Source organism: Puntigrus tetrazona, chromosome 8, assembly GCF_018831695.1.
Source record: "Puntigrus tetrazona isolate hp1 chromosome 8, ASM1883169v1, whole genome shotgun sequence".
Taxonomy (NCBI): Eukaryota; Metazoa; Chordata; class Actinopteri; order Cypriniformes; family Cyprinidae; genus Puntigrus; species Puntigrus tetrazona.
Genome location: NC_056706.1, coordinates 8,662,419 through 8,682,222, shown reverse-complemented (window position 1 = coordinate 8,682,222; position 19,804 = coordinate 8,662,419).

Sequence of the window (19,804 nt, the reverse complement as noted above, 5' to 3'; positions counted from 1 at the left end):
GCTGCAGTAACGTCTTACGTAAGTCCTCCGTGATGAACCTAAATCTGTCTGATTTACATGTGTGAGGGAAGGAGAGAAAAGCCCTGGCCTTATGCTGAATTGTGTATCTTTCATAGTTTAGTAGACTTGGAGGCATAGTTCAACCAAAAATGAAACTCCTTAAACCCATATGACTTTGTTTCTTCGATGGAGCACCATGATGATGAGATGTTTAGCAAAAGTTCTAAAGCTACTTTTTCCTACTCATCAGTGAATATGACCAGGGGATGTCAAGGTACCAAAAGGCCACAACAGAAAGTATATATATATACAGGTCAAATAAGCGAAGATGTCCATGTCTCATAAAATGTTATGCCCACAGAAAGCACATTAAATGTTATCTTTAAAATGTGTCTACTTTTAAAGTTTTAAATAAGCTTTTGGAAAATAAAATGTTGAAATTTGGTTAAAATAAGGTTACATTGTCATTCAGTGTAACACAATATGTAAAGATTCAAATAATTTATAAAAATTAAAAAATGTATAATATAAAAAAAAAAATATTGCAAGTAATTTAAAGAAGACTTTTTAACAATTTAAAGCAGTATTACAATTATTGTTTTTATTGTATTTATCTTTAAATCTTCTGAAGCCATATGGCAGATTTAATGGTGGAAAATACAGGATACATTTACGAATCATTCATTTACATTGTATTTCAAGTGCAACTTTGGCATCTTCTTTTGTGTTCCACAGATAAAAGGTCATCCAGGTTTCAAAAAACACAAGGGTGAGGAAAAAATTAGGACAATTTACATTTATGGGGAACCATAGTTTTTATGAGGTTCAATTACTTCTTTGGGACAACATGCTTGAGGTGTTGCTGCTTAATTTTCTTTAGGAGAAATAAAAACAGTCAAAATAAAAAAAAACAGACATGGAGAATTGTGGACATGCCTCAACTATAGAACTTTTAAAGTGGCGTGGTAAGCACAGGCAAGATATTTGGGTATTTTTAGAATTTGAACAATGTTGAAGTCTTTGACTTTTGATTGCAAACTTTATAATGTGAGTCACATTATTTCTGTAACTATGAGACATACCAGGGCCTGCCTTAGAATATCTGAGCATAAAGCGACGATCACTGAATACTCACATTTACTCACCCTCATTTCACTGCAAAACTGTATGACTTACTCTCTTTTGTGGAACACAAAAGAAGATATTTTGAAAGGCTTTCATTGTATGGAAAGAAAAACACTGAAACGTTTTTCAAAACATCTTTTGTGTTCTACAGAAGAAAGAAAGTCTTGAACAACTTGAGATTTTTGGGTAAGCTATCCGCTTTAAGTAAAAGTCAATTGCATTGCTGCCTAAGAGTTACAATTGAGATTTCAGAACCAATGTGATCTTATTTATGATTTTCCTGTCATACGAGTATGGAGAGAGAGCAGACAAAAACTCCCCTGTTCATCTGGGATGTCCCCACCTGATGTGATGCCCCAGAATCAGTCACGGTGTCAAAGCCCATCCACTCCAGAGGAGCTCTGCAGAAACCCGATATTTATCATGTTTATGGACTGAGGAAAGAAACTTTTCCTGCGCACATCTTTACTGCTCTCCAGACCCTACACCTGCCATCCACGCACGCACACATCGCATAGTTCCTGCTACTTGTCAGCGGCGCAGAGAATCCCTGGAGATGAATTCATAGCTGTCTCGCTTTATGTCATACACACACGCACATACACAACCTTTAACACATGGTGTCTCTGGAAAGTGTTAAGCCCTGGTAGAATCCCATATGTTATAATGTTTGACTTTAGATTGTACTTTAACCATTACATCACATTTGAAATATGCTCTCTCCCTTCCCACCTTCCCGGTCTCCACATCTCCGTCAGTCCTTCCCAGCACACCTGTGTGCAAGTATTCCCTTAGCAGTCAATGGGAGCAAGCTTTTCCTTTAAGACGTTTTGAAGGAGGCCTTTTCTCCCGTGTCATTGTGAAAGTGCTCTCCCCAGAGACGCCGACAGGCAGGGGGTTTTGGGGCCAGATTTACACTGAAGCTATTGTGTGTTTACCTATTAAGCCAGTTTATGGGGGGTATATTGTTCTCTCTGATGGATTCCAGAAATGGGCATCGCCAGGAAAAACAAGGCCCGACATAAAAACAGATTTATTAATGAGGACCATGCATATTTCCCCCCCTTAAGGAAACAATTTTACATCCCAAGAAAACATTGTGCACCTTTCAAGGTAATTAATGCTGCCTTAACGGTTGCAACAGACGTGATATACAAACCTGACTTGTTGAACTTTTTCATTGTGGAAACCACCCGAAGCATTTCTGGATATTTACAAATCTTGTCATTGACACTGTGGAACATAAGAAACAGTGTAATTGGAAAAGTGAATCATTGTATTGGAAATAAACATAGTCATCGCCATGCGATCCGAATGTTGCTCTGAGATATTTATTCGCTTTCTGGGCTTGGTTTTGTTCATCCCTTGAGCTTATCTAAAAGCTCATGTTTAAAAATAGCACTTATTCGCAGGGTAGGTGATTTGAGAGTGCTCATCCAATTCAATAAAGATGTTGAATAAAATGAAACTCTTAAATATAAAGTTACTGTAACTGTTATAAAACTAAATATGCACATTTTGGGGTGATGCGGGTGGTTGCCAGTGCTTTAGAATCACGGCTGACTCTTAAACTAATTCATTTAAAATTAAATTAAATTGATATAACTACAAAGTGTAAATCTTTAACTACACTGAAAAATAAATTGTGTAAGATTTAATTAGAAACAGTTGTCACTTAGAAATAATACATTTGTATAATTAAATGTTTCTTGTAAAGTGAACTGCAATTATCTTTTTTACAACTAAAAAAAGGCCTCACTTAAATCTATAACTGTCTTTTATGTATAGTACATATTTTATATTTCTAATTAGTAAATTAATTAGTAAAAAAAAAGTAAATTAGTACAACACAATTGTCACATATGATAATTGTCATATGACTCATATATTTTCCTATGATGAGGCTCAGCAGCTCAAACTCATCAGTATGACTCTTTAGAAATCTTATATCACTTCTCTCCTCAAGAAAAAACACAATTTGAGTTATCATTCATCTCTGTAGCTCAGCCTAATGTAAAGAGATCGTTCTCGTGTGCAGAAACAAACAAACAAAAATAATATTCTGTTGTATGCATTACTGTAGTCAGTGTCTGTGTTGAAAGCTTGTTGGTTGAATTGCAATGCTTTTACGAAGCTCTAGGTCTTTCTCAAAACGGTCTCTCTAACCAGACACACCACTAAGCTGAATACAATCAATAACGTTGTCTTATTATCTCAGCAGTTTCATACATATAGATTGAGCTCTAGTGGGTTGCTTTCAGTAAATCATTACATAAATATGTTTAGCGATATTTGTTCCATATTGAGCTGCCTTCTGCTTATGGTCTGCTTATAAATCATTAAGTACTTGAGTGCTTTCCGTAATCCATTACATTTCATATCGTCACTGACAATTAACGTAGCATGATCTCCTTTAGCTAATGCTCTTTTGGGTTGAATTCCCCAGCCGAAGAGGAGGGAATTCTGGGTAAATATCCCAGACTCAGACACATACAGGTGGGCATCCGCTGAAAGGCTATTGAGCAGGTTTGCGGGCGGGTTTAGCGAGGTCGCAAAGCAACGCTAATGAGGTATTTAAACCTCAGCTCTCCCACTGTGGCCAATCATAATGAACACGGCCTCTAAGTCCATAAATTTGAACCCTTCAAAAGAGCTACAGCACGTTTAGCCCAAATGTCAATCACCGTACATACTCAGTATGAAGTCATCGCAATTGTGTGAGCCTTTTCTCTCAATGACCCTTTTGTTTAGCCGAGAGGTTCCCTAAATTAATTGGATCAATGATTAAGAGGTAGGCCTTGCACTCCATTGAGCAGAGACAAAAGTGGCATGGAGACGCCTATGCAAGGATCAGTCACAAACTGACACTTGAATCGGGCAGACAAGAATGGGGGGCATGGACATAGCGGACTGTGTGCGGTCCGTATTGAGCCCTCCGCTCTGTCCGACACAAGTGTTGAGTGTAAGATTTACAGCTCTTAAAAACAATCTGATATTGATTTGTAAAAGTAACAGTATGTGAGGGCTTTTCACGCACAATGGACCGTTTCTCTTTTCAAGCAGGAGAATTCATCAAGAACAGAGTGGTGACTAAAGATCCGACCGCCATCCACTGTGCCTGTGTGCCGAAATAGTTCAGCTGCACTTTGTGTAAAGATGAATCTGAGGACAGAGTTCTATTTATTGTACACTGTCTGTCTTTTTAGGTCTGTCTGTCTTTTCTCGTTCACCTGATATATTACTCAGAATTCAAGTCCTCCTTTTTACGCGTTCTTTCCTGGTGTTTTAAGTTGGCTGTAAGAATCCCTGAGATCAAATAAGCTGTGATGTTTTATTTTAAAGTCTTCATGTCAGAATATTAGTTTGTGGGTTCTTTAAAGCAGAGGTATTTGAATTTTGATGCCAAAGACCCCTAAATATGATGATAATTTTGTGAGACCCCACACTCTAAGAAATAAAGGTACAAAAGTTGTGTGTGTGTATATATATATATATATATATATATATATATATATATATATATATATATATATATATATATATAATGTATATAATCTATATGTGTACACTTTAAGAACTAATTTATGCCTGTTATCCACCCCAATGACAACTATATATATAATACTTTTTATTTGTGTTTGTGATGGATTAAGCTGACCAAAAGTGTCAAGAATATTACACAAGATTTCTATTTAAAATATGCTTTTCTTTTGGATGTTTCATTCATCAAAGAATATTGCCTTGGCCATAGGAACAAATACAAAATCTAAAATATTCTTGCAGCCTCCAGTTTGAAAACCTCTTCTTTTCTCACAGTCCCATAGTTAATTATCTATTAATAGTCAAATTTTTCAAAACTTCTCAAATCTGGTCTGGAAAGCTATAAATGTAAAAAGTGAAAAGTCTACTGTAGCTAGCGGACTAAAATTTCTCAAATTTGAGAACTGCAACTAACAGCCTCAGACATCACTCGCACAGAGCGTTGTCTAAACATCTGACGCATATGACACACAAAAGTGGAAACACTTTATGAATTTCAAAGTCACTTTCGGATTGGTTGAATTATACCGGATTGCTGTTAATAAGAATCTATAAAATACATCTGAGAGTTTTTCACATCATTCTGTTATTGTGGTGACATTTCCACACCCTGAAACGTGATGCTGAATAAAACGAACTGTGATTGGTTGTTTGACATATCAGTCAAATGGCCTCATGGGCAGGCCTTGGCCAATGAAAGCTAGATAGATTCCAGACCTTCAGCAGTCAGTCTGAAGGTCTGGCTACACGGCACTAAAACAGGGATAACTTTACTTAGCTAAATACGCTTGTTTAGTTGCTTAGTTGTTGCATGCTGCATGGTTAACACAATTTTGGCGGCCCATGCTGTGTGAGTGTTGAAGGACGAAAGATGTAGGAACACATTGGTGCCTCTGTGTGCCCTAAGGCTGATAAGTCTCTCAGTGATTAATTTGCTCTCCTTTTCCCATGAGCACTCTTAATTATGCACTGCTTTTCCAGTCTGGATGACACACACTCCACACGCATCCTTTGATGTGAAACTCCAAAGTGTTTCATGACACAACCCTGCTCGAGAAAATGACAGTTGAAGATAAAAAAAAAATACAAAACAAAACAACAAAAACATAAGCCAAAGAACTCATAACTGAAAGCAAAAAGAAAAATGTCAAAACCAATCTTCTAAGATGGGAACCAAATGCACAGTATTCATTATAGAAAATATTCATTAAAATCTGTTTTGTACCTTTAACATACTGACAGCCACCATAATAATGATGGTAAAAGAGAACATGAGGAATCAAAGCTCGCCACAAGCAGAAGTGTATATACTAATATATAGAGTCATTCATGCAAAATACACAAAACACCATCATGGTTATACAACACTTAATAATAATGCAATAAACATTTATTAAACAAAAGATGTAACATACAGCCCAGATGAATATAATGATAACAAAAACTATTAAAAAACATGATTAAGCAAGATACTTTCAAACATTTAATATTGATTTTAAGCTAATTTAAGTTTGGTTAGCCTCTCCAGTCCATCAATTAACATCTTATGAAGCAAAAAGCTGCATGCTTATTATAGACTAACTCATCCATAAGTATATACCTACAAACAATTGCTTCTGGCTAAAATAAAATGTTGTTGCTTTAGCTATGGTGAAAAAGTTCTCATCTGAATCAGAAAAGAAATATCCAAAGATAAACCACTGTTTGCAAGCTAAACAGTCCAAAATCATTCTAAACAAATATGTTGGTGGATTTTGATGTTAGAGATCAATAGGAGATAGGCTAGAAGTGACAATTTAAAGTTAAAATGCCTTATTAATAGATTTGTTTCTTACAAAAACGTAGCTAATTGCTTTGTAAGATATTAACTGGAGTCGTGTTGTGAAGTGTGATGTTTTTATTAGCTGTTTTCAACCATTACTTAAATCTGTTCTAATGAAGAAAAACCCATCTAGATCTTGGATAACCTGAGGGTGAACACATTTTCAAAAAACAAAAATAAATAAACTCTTTGGGTGAACTAATCCTGTAAATTTATGAGCTGAAGCAACGTATAAAACAAATCGAATTAATATTATGTAATTACGTTAAAAGCAGTTACTTTGGAATTTCATAAAACCATTATGAATTAGTCATATTAGTTATGATTACTGCATTTTGCGGCCTGCCTGGGCACATATCGCTTATTTTAGATATATAACAACATTATATAAAGTGACAAATGGGGAAAGATGATAAGCCTTAACTTAGATTTTTCTGCCTCTACTTTAACACATGTAAGAAACGACAGCTATGGTTAGATGTAAGCAAGCTATTTTTAGCCGCTGTGCTGACTCTAGTTTGCACATTATTCAGGGTGCAGATAGGAGGAGATGATAATGGTGCCATTTGTGTCAGCGGCTTTATTAGGAGCCATAAAGGGAACCAGGGGGCAGGGCGACTCTGTAGTGTGTTTATCAGAGAGGTGAGAGTAAAAGCGCTGCAAACTCCATCTCCCCAGCTGCCATTTTCTTCACCTGGGCAAATGACTGAATTGAGCTTGATTGCAGGTGGCTTATTAGAGCATCAAGCACGCATAAAAGAGAATATGCAGAGAAAATGAGCAGATTTTACAGATATAGTCATATAATATTTCAGCCAAGTCGTTTTGTACTCACTTTGCCTAACGTAAATGCAATTTCTCATCATCATATTGCAAAACATGTATAAGCTTCTTTCTTCTGTAATACAAAAGAAGTTTAAAAAATGCAGTTTTGCATGCAAAAGCAACAGAAAATTATTATTAAAGTAGTCCTAATCACTAAAGTCATACAATAGAGATGATAGAGAGCTCAATCACTGATTCGCAAATTAATTAGAAAATCAAATGTTTATCACACTACCTTGGAAACCAAAGTGAGTGCAAGTTTGTGTTGCAATTAAAGTGATTATTGGTTGAACTGTGTTTGAGTAATTGGTTAGAATGATCTCTATGGACCTGCGCACAAGTAAGGGCAAAGAAAAAGAGGGGAAAACGAGAGGGATGTGTGCACAGTGTGGCCTTCACTTGCACTGCATGCAAATATTGTAGCGCGTATTTATCATACAATAAAAACAAAAAAGAAAGACTAAGGAAAACGCAAAAGAAAAATGAACAGTACCCTACTCTATAGCCAAAAGGATAATGTGTTCCATTCAGAGAAAACCTTTTAAATTCCAAATTACATCTTAAATTTGAATCGAGGCAGCAAAAAGGAAGCAGAACTGTCATTCAAATTCAAATTTAAGTAAATAGAATTTAAGTGTCCTATATGGAATTCATTTTTGGAACACTTGCGGTTGTAGCTCAATGAATGTATTATATAATTGATTAACTGAATTATTTACTTTTTATAAAAGTAACAATTGGCATTAGGTATTTTGTTGTATGTCAAAATCAAAATAAATGAAAAACTACTTAAAAATGTAAATTGGTTGGTATTCTATTAAGGAACAAAGAGGCATAATTATGTTAAACTGATATAATATTTGCATTAATTCCGGTCACAACTCAAACTCATGAATGAAAAAAAAAAATTCACATGTGTTTTGTCAATGTGTGTGTTTCAGTTGTATTTTTATTTTTTTGCTCTTGCGGGCAAATGAGCAACAAAAGACATGACCAAATAATGACTTATTTTTAGGACTAGCCAGGAGCCTGTGGTTTTGGTAAGATCACCACAATGGATGAGTAGTCCTGGACGTAAACTGTAAATTATTTCTCTCTATATACTACACACATATAGAACACATATAGCAATGGAGCCAGTGATAAGTGAAAAATAGATCATTATTATGTCTTGACAACTATTTTCAGCATGTATTAACTTAAGCACAGAGACCTCTGACTGCTCTGAATGGCTTTTGTTACTCAAAAGGACAGTGACGGTAATGAGATTTGTTCAGAAAGCAAGAAAGGTCTTATTTTTTCCATCATGTAACAGGAATTACACTTGAGGACAATGATTATAAGCTAAAAAATAGATTTTACCACTCTTTTAGTGTGCATTCAGTAAGGGAAATCTTACTCATGACACTGAGAAAAACTTTGGAAATGAAAGAACCTTTGGCGTTGAGCAAGAGCTTAGGGTCTCATTCAAAACTATACATATATAAAGGAAAATGAATGAAATAATATGGCTGCTCTTTAGATTTGGTTACATTTAGCTCTGGATCAATTCCTGTTTAAGAACCGTGGTAAAAGCTGAATTTGAGAAGTTTAGCTGTGCCTGGAAGAAAGCTGCTCAGTGCTGCATAACATCCCAAAGGTCTGTGGCTTTGGCAGTGTTTCTGTTAAAATATACTATAGTGGGAGTGTCTTATATATGGTTTGTTTCTTTCAATACACAATGTTGTTAACCTAGCCACAATACAGCTACAATAAAAACATGCAATCTGCTTTTTAAATCTGAATATAGTTACATGTAACTTTATAATTTAAGCACTAAATCTCCAAATTACACATTTTGCTGCCAAAAGGAATCTTTCTCCTCTGACAGCATTACAAAATAAATCATCAACATATATATATATATTGCAAAACATACATTTGACATCATTTGACCAATTATACACATATTTTTATTATAATATAGTAGATGATTCAGCATGGACAAATTGAGTTTTGCTTGGCTTTTAAAAGCATGAAATAGACTTATTTTTATAATACACAACTAATGCTTGAATTTGCATTTCAAATTTCAAATCTAAGGTATTAATTTTTCTATTGTAAGATGGAAAAGGTTAGACAAGGTTTGAAGGTTACACAAAACGATAGAATGACAGATAGGAAGAAAATGCAACAATATGGACTGAAAGATTATAACAATAGATATAAAGAATGATAGAAAGTTAGAATAATCAACACTATCTCACAACCAGTTCATACATATTTCATGAGGTGGCTAATTTTGTATGATTTAAGTAGTCTCTCATAGGAATCCATGGTAGCTTTCATTGGCAAAGGCCCACCCATGAGGCCATTTGACTGACAAGTCAAACAACCAATCACAGTTTATTTCGTTCAGCGTCACGTCTCAGGGTGTGGAAATGTCACCACAATAACAGACCGGTGTGGAAAACTCTCAGACGTATTTTAAGACTTAAATATTTCACATGCTTTTGAAAATCCAGCGTTTAGTTGAACCTGATAAGCATTCGTCATCACAGTTGTAAACGCGACGGCTTTCTTCTTTCGTGAAGGGGTTTGGCGTCCCGGTATCTTTGTTGCCAGGCGGAATGTTAAAAACTCGACACATATTGCCATGAGCTCGGCGTGGAATAATCAATAAATTACAGACAGGCAGACAGACAGACCTCCTCATTGGACACATACTGTCAGGGTATGCATTAAAATGTACAGGCAGATTAATAACTCATGAAGGGAAGCTGGTAAGCAGAGTTCCGAGGGCGATGACCGCGACCATCTGGCGGATCTCTTTTATCAACCCTCGAATGAAACATTTTACAAGCTTTAAATTTACGTTATGCTGATGCACGTCGCACCTCATTTACAACAAGGGCATTTTAGCAATGAATCAAACCTGTACTCGTTCAGCAGGGATCCTCCAGCCAGCGCCAGGTAGAGAACAAGCACGGGCAGGTCAGTTTGATGGGTGCAGTGTCTTAAATGGCAAGGGGAAAAAACATGGCCCATTAATTTTCATATTACATATCAGCTTTACTGGAACTGCTTTTGTCCTTAGCGATAAAAGACTTGATATCAAAGTTATGGCTTCTGTGTGGTCTCACTTTCTCAAACATGCACTCTCTCTAATTCTTTTTCACTTTCTGTTTCCCCTCTCTCTCCCTACAGATTAAATGCCATTAACACACAGCCAATTATGGTTGGAAAGTTGTGAACGTGTCTTCATGCACAGACCGGTATTTGCCCCAACCTGCCTGCCCATCCCCACCAGTTTATCTGAGCACCATGCTAGAACAAGTGTTTGTGCTGTGTCTAAGACACTTAACAACTCATTTTCCATTCAGTCAAAAACACAACAAATTATCTTACACTGCAAAAAATAACCCCACCTTGTTTATTTTTAACATAGTTGAGCTCAAAAAAACGTGCAAGACTGCAAAGTTTTTGCCCATCGAAAGGTTTCCTTATAAATAAATAAAGAAGTAAATGTTCAGAGAAGCATAGCAAGGTGTTTTAAATTCAGACTTTCAAATCCAGCATTTGAGGTTGACTGCAGGTGAGTATCGAGGGAAAGGAAAGGTGAAGGAGAAGATGAGAAGATGAGAGTAGAAAGAGCACTACAGATGAGACAGGGGTGACCTTGATTTTCTTGGAGGGGGATCCTGTCCACAACCAGCTCATAAATTCAAGGCTGGGGCCTCCAGATAGTTTTGATGATCAATAAAAAGTAATTGAATTTCTTCATAGATTTTACTAAATGCGTTATAAAACCCAATGGAAATAGTAAATTCCAGGTTTAAATGCAAGTCAGTGACACCTATGCTAAATAAATCTTTGAAAGTAGCGAACAATTCTCACTCTTGATATTTTTGATTATTAAAAGTTGCTGAACCTGGATATTGATTTTCCTTCACGATACTTAAAGCTGCTAGCAATTTTGCACACCGAAACAGATGATCTGAGAAATCTCTCGTGACGGCCATGCAAACAGCAAAAAAAAAGAAAAAAAAGAAAGCGTTTTAGTCAATCATATATGATCTGTGTCTTTCAATCACTTTGTGCATTGGGGATTTCTGGCATGTATTTGGAGTGTGTAGCAGTAGCCCAAATGCTAGAACATAGGACTAGCAAGTCATGGGCCCTCATTTATCAGCATTTATCAAAATGTGTGCATAATGAGTTTCACGCAAAGTGTGTAATTTACCAGCTTGTACTGTTATGTAGGAATGTGTGCAAATATGAGGACAGTATATAGAACTTTTTCTACATACTGTTGATAAATGAGGCCTCATTTATTTGAATTCAAAGCAAGGATGATCAAATGTATGCTCTAAATGCAATGCGAATCACATTAATTTTAATGCAATCTGACATGATTTGAACAACATGACTGAAATTATTATTGATTTTAATGCAGTTGATTGATTTCATAACAGCTTTCATCCCTTTGTTTTCTCTTTTATGCTTCTTTGGACAGAACTTTCCACTTGTGGTATTTAAAGTGCTCCCCTAATATACGGAAGATCAGTGAATCAAACAGAAATGACAGAATTTACAGAAATTCCAAATCAAAAAATCTCAGATTATGAAAAATGTTGTTGCTGGGTCTCCTAGAATAGTGGCCTAAGGTATGCAGAGAGAATGCAAGTGGCTCTTTTTCATTCTGCTTACACTAATGTTATCAGTTGCAATCCCTTTTAAATTAGGCTTTTCTCAGTTTACTGTGATAAGCATTTTCCCAGTTCTGATCTGCAATGTATGCTGTTTTTAATCATGTCACCGCATAATTTATTTAATGAAAAAGTCAGATGATAAAAAAAAAAAGACAGATAAACTTATTTCATGAAAAAGACTGATAAAATACTATTTTACTTGGAGTGACCATAAGTACATTTTCTGTCTGGGATTTCTATATTGCTTAAAAATTAGTTTTATACTTGCTGAAGGTAATGACTCAAAAGTGCTTTAATCATGACATAAGGCACCGTACGTAATTAATACATAATTAACCCATCATGATATGCAAGAAGGTGGGATCTACAGAGAACGGACATGCAAATACTAATAGATTTAATGTATGAGTACTGTAGCGAGCACGTCAGCAGAAAAACAGTGTCAAAAAAATCCAGTTTCCAATTTTAGGCGATTTTTTTAAATCCTAGCCAGACCAACGTATGACCACCCACGAAAACAATTTCCTGGAAAACATAACATATTCACATAAATCTCCAGTCCATTACTATGTACAGCTTGTCTGAATTAGCAACATTAACCAAAGTAGGCAGAGCTTAAAAATAAAATGGTCAATTAACTGTCTTGTAAATAAAAAAACCCGTTGTATCGCGATTGGTTTTCCTTTCACTGTAATCTGCTGATCCCACATATTAGGCTGCGACGTTTTTACAGAAATGATGCTGACATTGAGATAGACGAAAAGCAGCTCTGGAAATCACATCTGACAGAATTTGCTGACGGAACACAGTGATCAGAGACAGTAACGACGTCTACATGTGGCGGCATGCTTTGTGTTTGCTTGCATGCTCGAGCGTGGGTTGAGACGCGCCTTAATGAAGCACCCCTGTGGGACAGACATCCTTCAGAAGTGGCAGCTGTCTGTGTGTCATTAAAAAAAAAAGTCAGTGAAGGCAAGAGGAAATTAGCCTGAGGTCAACATCCTCCCCACGCACACGCGCTCATGGACCAATGACGCGATGTGATGGAGAGTTAACGAGGCGGCTTAGCATGAGTTTGACCTTCACTCTTTGAACCTCCGGAGAAAACCTCTGATATGAGGCTTAGCAACCAAACACCTCTGCTCCACGAGCGCCTGCCTTTGAACTCCACAGCAGCCCATGCAGACTCACCTTGGAGTGACGTGTCTGAAGTCTAAAGGGTCAAACTAGAATAATTTTACATATTTCAAACCACACCTTGAAGGTGCTATGTGGGCACACGGTGTATGAATGTTGATCTATCTCTGTAATTTATAGATCCAAATGACAAGAAATCTCATGAATTCACTTGGCAAGAGCAGTTTTTTTTTTGTCTGTGTTTACATATTTCTGTTGAAAGTGGAGATACTTTACAACAAAATTCAATCAGATAACATCAGTTAATGCAATGGTATTTTTAGTCAACAGGTTTATGTTAGTCCAATACTTTATATTTTTGTTCATTGTCAATCCACGTTTGTTCATAATACAGAAACTAATGTTTATTTGTAACATTAAGTTGCTTATTGATCGTTTGTGATACCTAAATCATTAACTAATGTTGCCTAGCTGAACTAAAAGTAAAGCGTTACCGAGGATTTTTGGATAGGATGTAGCAATAGATCATCCCATTTCATAGTCAACAGGCATTAAAATACAATTTGATACATATAGGGGGAGGGACATTCTCATTCTAGAGAGCTTTTGATTGGACAACATTGTGTACACTGCAGGGTGAGTCTGGATGAGAAAAACTGTACATTTTAAATGTGTATACTATTCCTTAACAAAAGCATTACAACTGCTTTCCACATTGCTTATAATAAAAAATGTTTCTTTAGCACCAAATCAGCATATATTTTTATATATTTCACAATATCCCTGTTTTTGCTGCAGTTTTATCAGATAAACATAGCTTTTGTAGACTATCCGCTAAAGGCTTTCAGGAGTGTGCTAGCATATAAATGTTTTTCAGTGTTAATAAATGTGAAATAAAACTCACAGGGAGTAATCTGTGAAATTTACCTTGAACCGGGACGCAGAACATGTCCGATTACAGAAAGCACAAGCGCAGATAGCAGCCTGACAGTCAATTAAATGAGTGAGATTCCCTTCCGCTTGCTCTCCTGGAGACATAATTGCTATCTAACAGCCTAGACCTTGGCACTCAGCTCTACCAGAGAGGGTTTAATGGTGTTATTCAAGAAGAGAGCTGACATTCCTTCACACCTGGATTTTAAATTCTCGAGAAGATGGCCATGCCGCTCAAAGAAGAGGAAGAATTACTGCATTTGTGTTTGCTCAAGTACACTTAACTAAAGACAAAATTAACATAATGAGAGACATAGAATATATCTTTTCTATAGTACTATAGTCATATGCTGAGAATGCGATGTTTTAAATGTACATACCTAATATCAGATAAGATTCACAGTGAATGGCCAGATATCAGAGAACATTCTCAAAAATGTTCGGTCAAGGTTCTATAACTGAACATTATTCTGGTAAAATTAGAGCTGTCGAAAAATGTTATGCAGTTAATCAAATTTAAAATAAGTATTGAGTATATTTATTATGTATTTATATAATACACATACATGTATATATTTAATAAAATGTTATGTTTATATATTAAATATATTTAATATATATTATATTATATATTATATTTTAATATAATATGAATATACTGTACATATATTTTCAAATGATGTTATTTCAAAATATATACATGCATGTGCATGTATTTACATATGCATAAGATATATACATAACGCAGACACATGTTTAAACAAAAACACTTATTTTGAAATGCGATTAATCACGATTAATAATTTGACGGCACTAGTTCAAAGGTCATGTTCTCAGAATATAATCTTTATACTTTGTCTTTTTTTCTTTGGATGTATGTTGGATGGCTACTTGTTTCAGTATTTTTAGAGAGCATTCCCATAAAGTTTGCAAAATTTAATAGAATATTCACTTAATATTTGCATAAGAAAAAAAACATTTAAAAATCTAGATGCATTGAACATTCAGAATTAACTAAACATTAGCTAAAGATTCTTAAGTGTTTATGTTAGCTGGGTTAACTGTGAAGGGTGTGTTCCAGTTTTGGCTGAGCTGGGAAAACTTGGAGCATGAATTAAAAAAATATTAATATGAATATCAAATCATCTAATTTTTTGCCACAGGGATAGATTATTCCCCTTAGTCTGGCATTAAATGCATCAAAATCTCAATCGAATTCATCCCCTTGTGGCGTTCTAGAACACTCTAGAAGACCAAGCTCTAGAGCTTGTATCCGGGGAAGTGGGGTTGCTCCGGAGGGCTGCTCACCCGCTCCCCAGATGCCTGTCCCGCCCCCTCTGCACTGCACCAGGAATTAACCACAGCCGGGGGCAGATGGGCGTCTAGAGGACAAGCTTTCAAAGCTTCTCGCCATCAAAGAGGGACCTAATTCATTCAAAACCACAGTGTGAAGAAGAGAAGAGAGAGAGGAATTGAGCTTGCATGGCAGGTTCAAATTTACTGGCATTTTCAAAAGCTGAATCCTAATGACTGGAAGAGGGAAATGTTTAAGTGAGACAAGACGAAAAGGGGGATGTTGTAGAAAAGTTTTGTAGCAATCACCCTTAAATAACAATTCTAACAAAATACTGTAGTTACAGACATTTTTAGCTACTACTGTAAAATAATAGCAAATTAAAAACGGAAGCTCCTTTAATACAAAACAAGAATTTTGGCGCTTTTTTGGAAAGTGCTAGTTGCTGAATGTTTCCTGACTCTACACTAGTCAAGGCCAGCCTGCAGATTTTGGACATTTGAAGATTAGAGATTTGAGAGAAATTCCATAGAGTAAGATAACCACAGACTCCTATTTTTTTTTAGCTTCAGACTATGATTCCATCCAGTCACAGGATATTTTGAGTCAGTTTTAAAAGGCATGTTTCTGCGTGAGTTTGCTGTATTCAGAATTACCTGAAAGTCTTGCAGAGTGTGATCTTTAGTCATTTTGTGTACGATGCCCAGAGTTAAAAATCCTGCTTTGATTTTAAAAAAATTGTATAGTGCATTCCAGCCTTTAAACTGTTAAAGTAGTGTTAAAGTTTTGCATTTTAATGGCAGTGGCTAATACTACATTACTATAACTTAATAGCAGCAGAAACAACGGTAGTACTGGTTTGACTTTATTTTGATGGTCCCTTTAACACATTCACTCTCATTATAGTGTTAGAGTGTTAGAAGACTGGTAGGGTTAGGTTTAGAATAAGTTGGCATGTACTTACAAAGTTACTTATAGTCATCAGATATTAATCAGACAGTGTACTAATATTCTAATGAAAGTTAGTTGACTTGTTGGTTCAAAGTTACTTATCATCAACAGACTGTTCAAAAGAGACAAGGCTTAAAGAAATAGTTAATCCAAAAATGGAAATTCATCATTTACTCACCCTTGAGAAGCTCCAAACCTGTATGAATTTCTTTGTTATTCCGAACACTAAGAAGGATATAATAAAATTTGTACCCAGACTGTTTTGAATCCCCATTGACATTGACCCAAAACAGACTTTCTACAAAATTTTCAAGTGGTTGTCATGTGACCTCATAATGTTTAATTTTTGTCATCACCCCCTTCTTAAAATAAATAATCAGTTTCCATTTTGAATCGCCATTACATTTCGTACCTTTTGTCAGACTGATCGAATATTCAGAGTTAAAAAAGAGATTGTAGTTGTATGTACTTTATGTACTGGAAAGGTGAGGTCGAGCTGAGCACAGTGCATTATGGGCTCCAATGTTCCAGGCGGCGCACTGTGTCATGCACAATGCATTCAATGCACATTTGCACATTTTATGTTCGATACAAAAACAGTGCAGAAATAAAATATGTTAGTATGCTATTCCAAACAATGCCCGAGTTCCTTCATGCGCCTAAAGGGCACTGATGTTTAAATTATGAAAATGAAAGTTTCAGAATGCATGAGACCGCGTACAAAAAAACACTCTTTTCACGGAGTGTGCGCTAACTGATTGAGCTTCACAGCCTCATAAAATCCACGCCTGTTATAGTCAGCGGGGCGAGCGCAGGAAATACGGCTCTCCATTCAATCTGTCTTTCTCTCTCCCTCCCCCTCCGAAAGGCCGCCATGCCACAGCCTCATGACATCCCTCAAACCTGCTTGAAAGGGGCTGCCCTGACAGGTTGCTGTGGAGAGGCCTGTCACAGCAAGGCTGGCTCTCAGAAACTCCAGATCATCGTCTCCCATGGGGAAAATCTTTCTCTCACTAACACACATACACACACACACACACACACACACACACCTGTCAGGATCTCTTAACTGGTGTCTGGCTAACCTTGGGCAGCTGAAAAGGCTGAACAGCATTTTTTTCTCTCTCTCTCTCTCTCTCTCTCTCTTTCTCTAGTAAGCCCTCTCTCATCCCTCCCTGCGGACCATCAATAATGCAGTGTGAATCCCTCCCTTATATGATTTATCAGGAGCAGGAGGGGATGAGGCTGCCCTTTCTGTATGTGAACATCTGCAGACATCAATATCCGACAGGGGGGCCCAGGTCAGACCCCAGCCGCGCTCCTGTGCCATGTCCCACTGAGCACGCAGGGAATACCTCAATGTACATCCACGGCGTGCATTTCAAGCATCCGTTAGTCTGAGTGAGCGGGAGAGGAAATATATGAAGAGAAGGCAGACAGTCACGGGCCTAATCATCAGTATGAAAGCTCTTTAGAAATGAACTTGTCACTGGGGTATCACTAATTCAAAGGTCTGGTGTGAGATCACATTCAATTAACAAGGGAGCAACGTCAACAGCATTAAATATAAAAAAAATGAAATATTTAGAAAAAGAAATTACCTCGGTATACTGCAAAAAAGACTTCTTGATGAGTTTTTAATTAGGCTTCTGTGAGTTGTGTGTTTGAATAAAAATATATTTACTTGAAAAGCAGTTACATAGACTTGTTTTCATATCTTGATTATCAGATAATAACTTGGTTATATTTGCAGGCAAAATACTGTTGATAAATACTGTGAAAATCTAGCTTGAAGGTAATATTTTAATTGGAAAAATTATGAACATAGAAGTGTACATCCATTTATCGTGTGTTTATCATTTCATTTACCGCAAAATAATATTGTCTTAATCATAATTTTTGACGGTTTCTAGTAAAACACCTAAACAAGAAAGTGATTTGCAAATAACTTGCTATTTTATTTATTCTCTGAAAATCAACAGTACACCGCAAAATTGAAATCCTGTCATCATTTACTGATCCTGATTTCATTCTAATCCTATAAAGTCATTCCTCTGTAGAAAACAAATAATAATTACTTTTACAGCATCTCCTCCTCGTCGGTTCCTGTCCTTTCCACCCTAATAATAATTCAAACGTGCTTTGGGACTCTGACTACCTCAAATGCTGGCTAAATGAATGAATGATACACTACCGCAGATTTGCAAAAGCACATTTTACACATCTAAAATGCAAAATCTACAATGGATCCCAAAGTGATAGAATAAATCATCAAAGCCAGCTAACAAATTCAATACTGTGATGAGATCCTCATCGTGACCTTCCCATTGATGGAGTCCTTTTTAAGATTAGCTTATCACGGCCTCAGTGTCTGGGGGTCGTTAGGATCGTCTCGCACCATTGACTCTGACAGCAGCTAAATGCTACAGTGAGTATTTATGGGACACCCCCACGGTCTGCTGCAGCCAGCCAATCGGAATCGGCCACTGCATTCATTGCAACACAGAGGTCAGTGAAGGCAAGAAGAACTTCTACAACTACAATGGAAAGCAAGAGTGACTTTGAAACATCAGATTAATCGAGCCGTGCAGAGAGTGATGCTTGAACCACAGGTCAGATATTTCCCAGTGCCTTCTCTTTTATTCTGTATCACAGAGAGTGATCAAGAGAATCTAAGCGTCTGCCCCAAGTGAACAATTTAATAGGGAGAAAGAACCAGATACAGTAGAAAGATAGATAAATAAATAAATTTCAAAGTCAAACACATTTCGCAGGATCAATGTGTAGACTGTGTTGGCATGTCCTCCGGGTGCCAGACTCAAAAGCTCGCTTGCTTTACTTCAAAGAAGTAAGACATTTGAATTTCTAATCTCGATTCTATCAGCAGGCCTGAGGCTCAGCGACTGGCAAGAACCTGCGTATACAGGAAAACTAGGACAGTATCCGGGCAGCGTGTGAGGGATTCACACCTAAAGCCCAATTAATAATTTTCATCATGACTTCAGGAGCCAAGCGGAAAACGGAGAGTCTGCGCAAGGATAATTGAGCGCTTGTGACTCAGCCGGAAAGTTTGTAATACTAATGCTGAAAGCGTTTTGCTGTAAAGGCTTCTCAGACGATTCGGTCACATCTGCCGCAAGATAAAGCGTTATGTTGTGAAACTGTTAGAGAGGGATCGGTTTAAATGAGCAGGTGTGATGCAAAAAAAAAAAAAAAAAAAAAAAAAAGCTGAGTTGCACTGCAGGACGTCCTGCATTGGAAGATACACCTGTTCAGGTGACATTTAGCTCAGGAAATGTCAAACATAAATGTGTGTGCTTCTTAATTTCATGTATTATGCATCGCTTTAAAATGTGTGATTTGTGAGGAGTGTCGAGAGTTAGTGTGTGAGTTTCTAAACGTTCATAACATTTCTAAATCTATCCAACATCTCTGTTAATGCATCACAAAAAATCTAAAAAAATAATCAAATGAGGAATGAGTCGC